The sequence below is a fragment of the Pinus tabuliformis genome, chromosome 6 (assembly GCF_031772625.1).
Source record: "Pinus tabuliformis cultivar Carrire ecotype Pingquan chromosome 6, CPIR1, whole genome shotgun sequence".
In the NCBI taxonomy this organism is placed as follows: Eukaryota; Viridiplantae; Streptophyta; class Pinopsida; order Pinales; family Pinaceae; genus Pinus; species Pinus tabuliformis.
Genome location: NC_142292.1, coordinates 1524004925 through 1524019323, shown reverse-complemented (window position 1 = coordinate 1524019323; position 14399 = coordinate 1524004925).

The window sequence follows — 14399 nt, the reverse complement described above, 5'->3', positions numbered from 1 at the left end:
CTTTAAATAGAGATCATGGAGCAATCGGGTGTTAAGCCACAAATCAAGTATCGGTAATACCGAGGAGAGAATGAACCGTCAGATCACTACATATCGTGACCTTCGGATTGTAAGTTACAAAAGTACATAGTAAAGAAACACACTTTACCTAACTCTACACTAGACCAAGTTATACTTAACTATTTCCTATGTGTCGGAACATCCTAACATCCCCCCTTAAGAACAACTTGGGATAGGATTGAAGGATGTACAAATATGACACAATAGGAGAAGGAAGGAGGCATTAGAGCATATCCCTCCTTAGTGACAACTTCCTGAACTCCAACCATAACTCGATGTTTAGTAAACTTCGCCTCTGTGAGAGCCTTTGTAAAGATGTCTACAACTTGATCATCGGTTGAACAATATTGCACTTCAAGAACATGGTCATGAATGAGCTTTCTGATGAAGTGCATGTGTAGTTCAATGAGTTTGTTGCACTGATGTTGGACTAGATCTTTGCATAGTTGAATGGAACTTTGATTATCACACCAAAGTGTAGTCGCATGCTACTGCTGAAAGCCAAACTCTGGCAGGATCTGACGAAGCCACAGGGCTTCCTTACTAGCTTCTCCAGTGCCACGATACTCTACTTTTGCTGAAGAAAGAGAAATCACACTTTTTTTCTTGCAAGCCCATGTAATAGGTCCAGAACCAAGTGAAGACATAACTTGTAGTAGACATCTGATCATCAGGGTCACCAACCCAATCGGAATCAGTGAAACCAACCAATAGAGGAGATGTGTCTGCACTGTAATGAATCCAAAACTGAACTGTACCTTGAACATAATGAAGTATTCTTTTAGCTTCTTTCCAATGACTTTCATGTGGGTTTTTCATAAATTGAGCAATAAGGCCAACAGGAAAGGAAAGGTTAGGATGAGTATGGGTCAGATACAAAAGTTTTCCTACAAACTGACAGTATAAGGAAGCATCATCTTTAGGGGAAGTACAAGTGACTGAAAGTTTGGCTCTAGACTGAAAAGGAGAAGGGGCTAGCTTACAGTCTTCCATGTGAAAGCCGCGTAGAAGATCAGAGGCGTACTTGGACTTGGAAAGGGAAATACCTTCATTGGATTGCAAGACTTGAAGACCAAGAAAATAATGCAAGTGTCCTAAGTTTGTCATTTCAAACCTTTTTTTTAAGGTTGGACTTCACATGGTTTATAAGGTTGGGATCACTACCAGTAAAGATAAGATCATCAACATAAAGAACAAGAATCATAAGAGTCTTACCCACTTTCTTGGTGTAGACAGTATTGTCAGAATGACACCTAGAAAAGCCAGTATCTAAAAGAAAGTTATCCATTTTGGCATACCAAGCCCGAGGGGCTTGCTTGAGACCATAAAGGGATTTCTTAAGCCGACATACAAGGCTGGAGTCTAGTTGTATAAATCCAGTAGGTTGTTCCATATAGATTTCTTCATGCAAGTCCCCATGCAAAAAGGCACATTTAACATCCATTTGATGGGCTTCCCATTTGAAAGAGGCAACAAGGGAAAGAACAAGGCGGATAGAGTTCATTTTGGAAATAGGGGAGAAGGTTTCAGTATATTTAATGACTTCAACTTATGAAAAACCCTTAGCAACAAGACAATATTTATGTTTATCAACTTTTCCATCTAGTCCATACTTGGTTTTATAAACCCATTTTCATCTAACAAGTTTTCATCCCTTTGGAAGAGGAACAAGATCCCATGTATCATTTGCCAATAATGAACGATATTCTTCATTCATAACTGTGTCCCAATCTGGATGGACTGAAGCTTCTACAAAGGTGTCGGGATCATAATTTGTTGAAGCTTGAGCTAGTAAAGAAGAGGCTCTATCAAACTAAGAACGTGTATGTCAGTGATCTGTAGGATCACCTACAAGAGAACCTGCTGCATCCCAAGTATAACAAAACCATTTTGGAAGCTGAGGAGCTGAAGGAGGATCCTGAGAAGGTGGGGGAGGATTGTCATCCTCGATTTCATCATTTAAAGAAGAAATATTTTCAAAGTAGAAGGGATAGAGAGAGGTGGCACATTCACTGAACTAGGCTCGAAGGCCGATATATTTTCAGAAAACTTTACATCTCTTTTAATGATAAAATTTTTAGACTTAAGTGGAATAAGTCTATATCCTTTGGCATCTTTAGAATATCCAACAAAAATACATTTTTCACTCTTAGGTTCTAAAGCTTTATGTTTCTCATCTGGAATATGGGCCCATGCTTCACTTCCAAAAACACGAAAGTGACTTACAACTGGTTTAATTGAGCTTCGTGCTTCTTCTGGAGTGATATTATTTAAAACCTTAGTAGGAGTGCGATTTACTATGTAATTTGCACATTTAATTGCTTCCTCCCAAAAATTATGACTAAGCCCTTTAGATTGAAGCATACAATTAGCCATTTCCTTTAAGGTTCGATTCTTCCTTTCAGCTACACCATTTTGTTGTGGAGTATATGGAATAGTATGTTGCATTTGAATTCCATGCTTAGTGGAAAAGTTGATGAATTTGTTGTTAACATATTCTCCACCATTATCATATCTTAGCTTAAGAATTTGATGTCCAGACTATTTCTCAACGAAGGATTTAAAGGCCAAGAACATGTTAAATACTTCACTCTTGAGTTTTAAGAAGTATACCCAAGTGCATTTGGAGAAATTATCGATGAAAGTTAAGAAATACTTGTAGCTAGAGAATGAAACAACTGGAAGTGGACCACATAAATCACTATGCACAAGTTGTAAAGGGGATGAGGTGTGCCAAGAAGCACATTTTTCAAAACTAACCCAATGATGTTTTCCAAGTAAACATCCGGAACAAGCACCATCTCTGCAAGATACCATTGGAATACCTGTCACCATATTTTCTTTACATAGATTCTGAAGGGAGCAATAGCTTATGTGACCAAATTGCTCATGCCAAAGTTTGCTCACTTCATCATTATGAGCAATAAATGTCGAGGGAAGATTTGATGACCCAAAGTTGTTAAACTTATACAACCTTGTAGAATCATCAACAATGCCAGTAGCTAAAATCTGTCTAGGATCTCTTAGGTCCTCAATTACAACATTGTGAGGTGAAAATTCAACAATTTTACCTTTTCCTGAATGAGTTAACTGATATACAGATAGAAGATTGCAGGATAAGGTTGGAACACATAATACATCATTAAATTGACCATTGTCTAGATGAACAGTTCCAATCCCTACAATACTAAGAGATCTATCATCACCAACATATATATTTTTGGTGTTACAATCATTTAAAGAAGAAAACATGGATTTGTTTTTGGCTATGTGATAAGAAGCTCCAGAATCAATGAGACACTCATGAGAATGAGAAGAAGAAGATACATTTAGTGCATAACCAGACCGAGATGCTTGACAACCACATGCAGAAAGTGTTATTCCTGAAGATGAATTTGAAGTTGAAGAGTGCTCCAAATGGATGTTATGCTTCTTCATTGTTGCTTCCAAGGCTTCCATCTTCTTAAAGCATTTGGATTCTAAGTGGCCATCTCGATTACAAAAGTGGCAATATCTATCAATCTTCTTCCCTTTCTTTTTATTTGCCTTATCATTTTGTTGAAATGATTTTTCATTTTGAGACTGAAATTGCTTAGGACCCTTGTTTGGTTTAGGACCATTCTTTTTAGGATACTGCTTCTTAGGATTCTTTGAATTTGGTTGCTGCTAGGTGGCTAAGGCTTTCTTAGAAGAGTTTCCAAGATTAAGAAGACAAAGATATAAGAGCTTTTCTTGTTCTCTTATTAAAGAATCACAAAAGGCATCAAAAGAGGGGGACTTGTAGTCTTGCCCTTGAGAAATAAAGGCTTCTCTAGTAGAATGGAAGGTGGAAACAAACACAGAGTAGGTTGGTCTCAACTTAGTAAGAATGGAATAGATAAGGCTACCATTTTCTTTCTTAACCTTAACACCTTCCAAGAGAAGTCTAAGGGTCTTGAACTTGGACAAAAAATCTTCAATGGAAGAAAAATTATTGGGGTCCAATGTAAGCAACTCATTTTCGAGTTGATGGGATCTAATTTCATTTTTAATTCAAAAAACTTTAGTGAGTTGTTTCATTGCTTCATTAGGAGTATCAATTTTTGCGATATGGAATCTAAGGTCTGGAGAAATAGACATCCCTATCAACCCACGTGCTTGATCTTGCCTATTTTCCCATTTGGTTGCCTTATCTTCACCTTGAGGTTTGGTTTCTTGGCTTGAGGTTATTCTGTAAAGACCTTTACTTCTAAGTAAATCCACAATGTAGGACCACCATTGGAAGTAGTTGGTGCTATCAATAATAACTTGGCATGGACTTTCAATTTTAACAAAAACTGAAGTTGTAGATGTTGAAACTAATTTTTCCAATGGAAAGATCTCGAAAAATTAGGCTGATTAAAAAAAACGGCTTCCGGATGAAGAAGTTATGGCTTTTTGAAGAAAAGTTGTTGAAGATGTCGACAAAGTGCGTGAATGTGCGGAAATTAATGATAATGTTATATTTAAAAAAATCCTCCCCCCCTTCCAAACTTAATCTAATTAGCTCACTTTAAAAAATAAAATTATGTGATTCACTTTTATAAATAAGTGAAAGTCACTTTTACAATGGTACTTTATGAGCTACCCATTAAATTGTAACTTAAATAAAAGATAAACAGAGTTTAGAATTATAAGTGACTCACTTTTTATAATGGGTAAGAACACTTTTACATAAGTAACTTTAAAACATAAGTTACATGTGTTTTTTGAAAAAGTAACTCAACAAAAAGAAAGACTTGAACTCAAGACCTCTATTTTCATAAAGTAACTTTGGACCAAGTGAGCTAGTTTAAAAGGCTAGTAATTTTTGGAAAAGAGGAAAGGGTTTTTTTTTTAGGCATTGAATATTTGGGGTGCATGCTTACTTGAGAAAACTCTTCTTTTGTCTACAAAACAAAAACCACAAAACCCAACACGAACATATAAAAGAAAAACAACAACAACAACAAACCTTACGGTTGGAAGTTAGCTCTAGTCGGAAACTAAATATTTTCCTCAATGTTTCTGATTTTCCGAAATCACACTAAGGCGCGGCAGAAAAGAGCAAACGCATGAGAAAAATCCTTCCTTTCTATTTCTGACTTGCCCAGATTGCACATAGTCGCGGGGCAAAGAGCATACGCAAAATGAAAGGTATAAATCCAGTAATAAAAAACAGAGAGCTAAATAAACCAAAATAAACAAAGAGATGAATAGCTAGATGTTACACAAAAATATTGTCACCATGATTATTTGCAGTCAGTATGGGTCTATCACCACTTGTACTGTCTTCCTAAGCAAGTCTCAGACCTCAGCTCTTAAAGTCAAGCTTTGAAAATGAGAGAAAGACATTGAAAATCAACAAAGCTTTGGTTCTGCACTTTCTCTCACTATTGCCTGCGGTCCCGCACCTTCTGTTTACAAAAATTGCGGACCTGCCCGCTCTATCCCTAAAGGTGTGGGTGCGGACCCCTGTGAAAGTCAAAAGGCACAAGTTTATTCTAAAAAACTCACTTTGGGTTAATTCTAGATGATTCTAGAAGGAATTTTGACGTAGATTGGTCGCTCTTAGGTGGTTCATGCATCCCAAAAGAGAAGGAGCTATCCCTTTGAAGGAGGGCTTTATCCCTTTGAAGGAGGACCTAGTAACTTCCCTCCATTGCACTATAAATTCAGGCATTGGGCTGGTTGCTAGGGAGGTTGGAAGCTGAACATTTTTGAGGGTAAATGCTGGTGAAATTAAGACTTCCTAGTTGAGCTTGAGAGGAGAGATCGCATACCTTTTTGGCTTCATTGGGAAGCGAGTGAAACTTGTCAAAGTAGAGGAGACTTCTTGCTGGACCCTGGGAGGAGCTTGTACAGCGTCAAGGCACAGGTTGTAAAGTTATTCTTTGATTTGAATTAATACAACTGGATTCATTTTTCTCAACAAATTTCTCATGTCATTTGTTTCATGAATTCCTTGACTTTCATGTTAAATTTGTTTTATGATATTGGCTTTTCAGGTGCTATTTAATTTGTTTGCTTGTTTGTGTTTGCAGATTCGCGACAAGGGAGTTCATTTGGATCGAAGGAGCGAAGGCTTCCACAAACTTGCGTTGGGCTCAAGGTAGGCCTAAAACACTTGTTTTCCTTTGTTTATAAATGCATATTTAGAGAAAGATAGTTTGTGATTGGTTTTCTTGTCATTAGGTCTTCTTTAGATTCTAGGAAGGTCTATCTTGTCCGCAAGATCGACTCATTCCGTGTGACACTAGAACTGTAAATAAAGATTGTATACCTCCAGATCTTAAAAATGACGTAGTTAGGGCTACCAGAAACCTTTTCGCGTGAAACGAAAGGGGTTCCTCACTTGAACAGATGATCCTAACACAATAGAGCAGTCCTCTCAGCTTGAAAGAAGTCAGAAACAATAGATCTAGGAAACGACAGTCGGATGCAGTTGTATCGACTTCAGATTTGGATCACCAACGGATGCGTCCCTCAAATAGCTCTGATACCATGTAGGAATTTACAGGGTATGTTCCTCAGACAAAACACCAAAGGAAACCACTCACAAATAGATCACAGATCAATACACCAATATTCTTAACGTGGTTAAAACCCTCAAAGAGGGAAACAGTCCATGGTCTGAGCCAAAGCGGCCACTTCAGGAAATTTATTAATAAAAGAATGAAAATTTACATAAGCTTCTCTCATGAATGGTTACCCTACAAATGACCCTCCATGCTCTTTAAATAGAGATCATGGACCAATCGGGTGTTAAGCCACGGATCAAGTGTCGGTAATATCGAGGAGAGAATGAACCGTTGGATCACTACATATCATGACCATCGGATTGTAAGTTACAAAAGTACATAGTAAAGAAACACCCTTTACCTAACTCTACACTAGACCAAGTTATACTTAACTATTTCCTATGTATTGGAATATCCTAACACTTAATTAGACTCTAACTCCTATAACTCGAAATTTACTAATTAAATTGAATGACACAAACCATGTCACACAAGTTAACAACATCCAAGTTGTCTGATGATGTGGAAATTCAAATTTTCTCAATTTGACCAAGGCAAAATCAAATTGAGACTTTCTTACTGCATTTTTCAATACTCCCTCTCAGCAAGCCTAATGGATTATGAACCACCCATATCCTGCACATGTGGAACTCAAACTTCCCTCTTAACAAGTCCTTTGTCAAAATGTCAACATCTTGTTCCTCTATCGGAATGTATTGTAGCAACATTATCTTCATCTGCATACAGTCTCGTAAATGGTGATACTAGATATCTATATGCTTGGATCAATCATGAAATACAAGATTCTCAAAGAGCTTAATGCAACTATGATCAGTACAATAGATCACAGTTGGATCCATCATCTAACCAAACATTCCCATAATTATGTTTCTCATCCAGATCACCTCACATGTTGCTTCACTTGCAGCCTTGTATTTTGCTTCTGTCGAACTGAGCACCACAAATATTTTCTTCCTATTGTACTAGAAAATTGTTATGGACGCAACACTGAAAATGCCACCCAATGTACTCTTTCGATCTGATGGACTCCCTGCCCAATATGCATTTGTGAAGCCATGCAGCTGCACTCCCTCTATTTGTTTTCACCATAGTCCAAATTGGGTAGTGCCTCTAAGGTATTGTAAAACATGCTTAGCTACCTTCCAAAACAATTTGGTTGACCTAACCATAGCTTGGCTCAGTTGGTTGACTGCATAGCACATATTTGGTTGTGTGTTCTATCATGTTCTTGACCTGCGAGAAGATACCAAAATACCAAATATAAGAAGAATACAACCCAGAACATAGAACAAAATGAGAAAAAACAACAAGTATTTTATTATTCAAAGATGAAAACAATGTTCACTTGCCTCTTCGAGGGGGAAACCTCCAACAAAGCAGAGCTCGATTTCAAAATAAGACATGACGCTCCTCAATGGGAAGCCTTTGTCGTTGAGTGATGTTTACTTGTATGGTTGCAGCCTCAAGAATACCTGATCCCCTTCTTGAAATGTGCGCTCTGAACGATGTTGGTCTTCCTGTTGCTTCATGTGATTTGAGCTTGATGGAGATTATCTTTGAGATGGATTAGCATGGTTGCACGATTCTGTAGGAGTTGATCCATTGCTTGCATCTTAGAGCATCCAGGGATATAAGAAGTAGGTGAAGGTGGGAGTTGACCATATGGAGTCAGCTTGGTGGTGGCATGATAGTTAGTATTATACCACCATTCAGCTAGAGGTAACCATTGTACCCATTGATGTTGCTTTTCTAAAGTGAAGCACCTTAGGTAGGTCTCCAAACATTTGTTGACTACTTCAGTTTGACCATCAGTTTGGAGATGATAGGAAGTACTTAGTTGGAGGTGGGTGCCTTGTAGCTTGAAAAGTTCTTGCCAAAAGTTACTGGTGAAGGTCGGGTCACGATCAGACACAATGGAAGTCGGCATGCCATGCAGTTTGAAGATCTGGTCCATGAAAGCTTGAGCCACTAAAGTGGGGGTAAATGGGTGGGGTAGGGCGCAAAAATGAGCATATTTAGAAATTTTGTCCACAACCACCATGATGACTGACTTGTTTCTTGACTTCGGAAGACTAGTAATGAAATCCATAGAAACGTTCGTCCAAATTGAGGCAGGGATGGGCAATGGTTGTAAGGTGTCTGGGGGCTTGACTGTTTCTCCTTTGTGGTGTTGACACACATCACATTCAGTTATAAAAGTAAGAATGTCAGTTTTCATGCATGTCCAAAATAAGGAACGACGAGTGCAAGCATAAGTCTTCTGAAAGTCTGCATGGCCTGCAGTGAGAGATGAGTGCAACTCTGCCAAAATGTGCATTTTGAGGGTGGATGTCAGCGATATCACTACTCTATCTATGTAGCGAAGAATCTTATCCTTCCAAGAGTAGCCCACTATGTAATTAGGATCTGCTCTCAAATTATTAATGTGTTGGGAGAAAGAGGGATGTACATCTTACTTATTAAGAGTTAAGGATATAGTTGTGTTTAAACACAACTAAAAGTAGCCCTTATCTTTCTATATTTGTTAGAGTGTATACATTATGGCAATTTGATTTCCACATGATTGAGTTTTCCAATTATGCCAAGCATGAGAACTAGATAAAACTAATCAACATACATCACATCATCCTACATAACATAATTAGTGACATCACCATGCAAATGGTGGCACGTGATATCAAAATATTTTGAATATATTATTTCATAATAATTACATGTCGACATCATTACACCCACGAAAAATGAAAGTTTCATTATGAATATAGAACAATTTAAAGTTTCATTATGAATATAGAACAATTTAATTATGTAGTAATCTTTCCTCTACATAAATATAGTTATTCAAGAAAGTATAATTTTGAGTAATCTAATTATTCAAAAAAATTATATTTTAATTAATCTAGAAAAAAGATGTATTTTTAGAACATCTTTGTTAATTTATAATAATAAAAACAAAAATCTAACCTAGATAATGATAAAAATTTGACCATACGAAGGTAATGTCTACTTTTTATGGGTGTGGATATCTCTTCTCAGTGTTCACTTTATTAATAAGTTTTGGTATGGTGCCTAATTTCATTTCAAAGCGCATTAATTCCTTGAAAACCATTTACAATTTTTTTTTTTTTTAAATGGCATTAACCAAGTGTCTGATATAAAATCATGTATTGCTATTGTATATGGAATCTCATTCCATGTTGGTTGAGTGTATTGTATATGGAGTCTCATTCCATGTTGGTTGACTGTATTTGTATAATGGGCATGATGAGAAGAGCCAGGAGAAGTGGCATTTAGCAAGGAGTTGTGACAGTGGTTTCTACAAAAGCATCTTTAACAAAGTGAAATCTTGGAATAATTCAAATGAGAGTGGTATCTCACTTATATATATACTAAAAGGTAAACGAAAACATAAAAAAAATAAAATCTATTTAAAATGCCTTACCTCTAAATATTTGTCTTATTATATTTTTAATTAATAAATAAATATTTTAAATCAACTCCCTAAATCAAATTAAACTATTCAAAATAATATTATAATACATAACCATCCACTGCCCCTGCTTTAACATGGAAAACCTGCTATACTAAGATAATAATCTTTTATGATTATATGAACTCTTGTATTCTCAAAGTACCAAAGAAAGTTGGATAATAGTTTCTTTTTTCCGAAGGTGGCAAAACCTATCAAACTCAGGTGTCAAACCAACAGTGAGGACAACCATCTCTGGCTGCTATCCGCGAATGTCGATTTGACTCATCACCGTTATCAAGGAAAACCACGCCACCTGTAATAACCCGCTGGTGGTCCGTAAGGGAGCAGGCTTTCACTCCTGCCAGATGCCTCTGGGTCTTGGGCCGTTAACCTGTTTCCTTACGTCCGAAGAAGACGAGCTCTTAGCCAAGCAGAAGCAGTTTTACGGCATACTCCAGGCCAAAAGTTGGATAATAGTTTCATGTACAAATCAAAATTTATTATTTCAATAAAGGTTTTTTAATGAATTAGAAATGTGAAATTTTAATTTCACTCCCAAATTTTTGTGATTTTAACTAATACCCTAAGGTATTAGAAATCTTTTTGAATAACACAACCAAAATATTCGGAATTGCAAATTGTACGATGTATGGTACAAAAATTGCAAATTGAACCTTAGGATAAAGCATTATAGATTTATGGACACCAACCTGAGGTAGGTATGGTAAGAGAATGGGCCTACACATAAAATCATTTATGTGATTTGTAAATATTAACGGTGGTCAACGGAACCACGTATGGAGTCTAAATGGGAAGAAGTGGATTATATATTTATGGCATAATATTATTGGGATAATATATTTGTAGCATAATATTTAATATTTAATGAGAATAACGGGACATTTCAATAATATTAATAATTTTAAATTATATTATTTAAAAATTTTATTTTAAAATAATAGTTAAGTTAATATTGTTTGTCTAGGATAGTTCAAGTGACGATGGTTGTGGAATGAAATCTCATTGAACTGGAAATTTTGGATTTAAATTTTGTGCTACTCTCTCCAATGAATAATAGACATGTAAACACAAAATCAAAGAGTCTTACTAAACTTACAAAAAAATTTAAATTAATATTAAATTAGTATATGAAAATATTTTTTTATTATGGGTAAGAGATTTTTTTTTTTTTTTTTCTACGTAAAGACTGAGCTAATATATTAAGAAAAAGAAAATATTTACAGAGAGAGGAACAGGCCTCTGAGGATGAATAACTTCACCCTCCATCTGAAAAGCAGTACAAGTGCACAAGGCTACCTGATTTACAAAGATAGTTGCAATAGAAATGAGCATGGACAAAACAGCAGCATTTAGTCCTCTGACTAACAAGAGAAATTCCTCCAAAAAGAACAACAGCAGCATAATCGTAGAACCAAAGAGCCTTTGCATGCCTCTCGCACCTTGCTGCGGAATTCATTGTGGCATTAGAGGGTAGGATGACAGGGGATTCCAGAGATCTGGAATCACTGCGAAATCTGGGCATACCACTACCCTTAAAGCAAAAACTGGGCATCTCGGAAAGAAAGAGACCCCTCCAAAACTCCAAATCCAAATCACTGTGCAGCAACAAAAACAGCAAATTTAGCCTTCGAAGGCTCACCTTATGCTTTGTTGTTAAATTCTGGTGTATTTTCATCTTCGTTCACTGGCTGACGGGAACCCGGCGGGAATGCTGGCGGTTGAAGCGGCCCCAGAACACGAGCATGCTCCTCAGGGTTGACTACGCCTGGAGGAGGATTATCATTACCAATTTCTGCCCTCTCTTGAGTAATGCCAGCCTGAGCCAGCTCCCCAGCATCTTCCTCCTGGCTATCTGAATCTTCATCATCTTCCTTAGTCGCAATAACAGTGATTAGCAAAGACACCTTCGATCTCTTTTTCCGGCATCTGAAAGTGAAACTAGAGGTATGCATTTGACTATCTTGCTCGTCCGATTCCTCTGACGGAGAAGACGGAGGCGCAGCCATAGCCAATGGTGGAATTTCCCTTGCTTGGACCTCCTCCCTTCTGCTAATACCCAGACACCGCCTCTGCGCGGGACTCCACGCTGTCTCGGCGCCATGAACCTTGAAATGTGAGGGCGATTGACGATGTGAAACCGAATTTCCCCACACAGAACTTGAGCTCCCCGAACCACACTATTTGAAAGCTGAACCCGGTTATGAGTTCTTGTCTTAGAGCGATAGAGCGCCCCCTGAGCAGAGTTGTGGCCTCTGCCTCCACTCACAACTCCAGAAATCGCACCCTCTCCTTTTTGCTCAGAACAGAGCATGAAAATACCACAGACATTCTCATTCTGGCACAGATGCGCATTTATGCAGTTCCCTATACTGAACTCTCTGGAGGCCTCCATTACGAAACCCAACAACCTTGCGTACAGAACCGTTAAGTTCACTCGCTCGAAGCCATCTCCTCTCTGCATAATCTTCACCTCGGCCTTTAATGGCATTAAAGTATGGCAGAGCCGCCTGGTGTGGCCGTCCTGCCAGGTTTCAAAGTCATGCCAGCTGCCCATTGCTGGTAAACATATTGCCACCCGCATCCGGGTATTATGGGTAAGAGATTTAATTCTATTATGCAATTTGATTATTATTAAATTTATAAATATATATATATATATATATATATTCTATCGTTGTTAAAGGTTGAACTAATAAATTGGCATTATTAATTATGAAGTACATTAAATGTTTTTCAAAATATTTTATAGATATTATTTTTAGATTTTTTTTTTGTGTTTTGTGATTGTTTATTTGTTATATTTTAATATTAAAGAGTGTATTAAAGTTTCATTATGGAAAGAAATATCTCACCATCCTATTCACTAGTTTTATAATATTTTTTTAATGTAATATGTAAAAAGACATATGTAGTTTATTATGTATATTTTTTTTAAATGTTTGATTTATATAGATTAATGGTGGATTGTATATAGTGATTTTCAATTATCATTTTAGATTTTAGATTGTAGTATTATTTGTGCTTTTTTTTAATGGATATAAAGATTTTTTATTAGCAACATGGGCTTCTGTAGTGATTATGTTTTCTCTCTATAAATGGGTAACTATAATAGTCCTGGAGGGGGAGATTGCTATAAGAGCTTAGAGTCAAGCAACTTTTTTCCTCATTTGAATAGTGCACAATATTTTAATTAGTGTTTGTAAATAGAATTGTGGTATAGTGTTGGAGGAGGCAATATAGCTTATTTTCTCTATACAAGGGTGGAAACAATTGTAAGGAAATGGGATATTGTTATAAGACCCTAGAGTCAAGTGACCTTCTTCATCATTGGAATAGTGTACAACATTCTAGCTAGTGTTCAAAAATAGATTTTTGGTTTAATGTTTAAGGAGGCAATATAGCTTTCGCAAATATGAGGGAGCTTGAAGATCTAGGGTTGATTTTCAAGTTTTATTTGGTTCAAATTTATGCTTATGCTTTGTGAGCTTTTGTTTATAAATTGTCATCAAATTAATAATTGATAGGAATATTTAATGCCCTCGAGGCATAGAGAAGACAAGGATAGGGTGTTCTATTAAGGCACTTCATGGTGAAAAGGTCATTAGTTCAAAATTGCATGGGAAAAAATCCACCCATGCTAAGGGCTAGTGTGGCATGGGTCGGGTGTGATCCCCAAGTGATTCTATTTTTTTACCCCCAAGCGTTAGCTCAATTGGTTGAGTTCTCGTCACTAAAGTACCTCGTTAATGGGAGGTCACAGGGTCAATTCTCCTCGACACCCTTGGGGTTGGGTTTTGCTAACAAGCTAGCGGGATGTGATCCCTTCGGGTGGATTTACCCAGATATTTGCTTAGGAAAAAAAAAGATAGACATACTTAACATCCATTTGCAATTTTATATGCACCTAACTCATTTAGAGTCAAGCTTGACTATGGTTGTTGTGTTTAAAAAATAAATAGAGTTTTCCATATCTTGTATATTTGTTAGAGTGTACACATCATGGCACTTTGATTGCTACACAATTATACTATCCGATTAAGCCAAGAACAAAAACTAGATAAAAATACTCAAGACACATATCATCATCCTATTTAACACCCATAGGAATGCTTTCACGCAAAGAGTGGTGCATGTTGTCAAAAGATCTAGAGTGCATTGCTTCATAGAAAACTACATACTTATAAAAATCATTGTATCTAGCAAAATGAAAGTGCCATGATCTGTATGAAGCGGTTTAATCATGTAGCAATATTTCCTCCTTTGGAAGAATCTAGCTAACCAAGAAATCGCAATTCTGAGTAATCTAG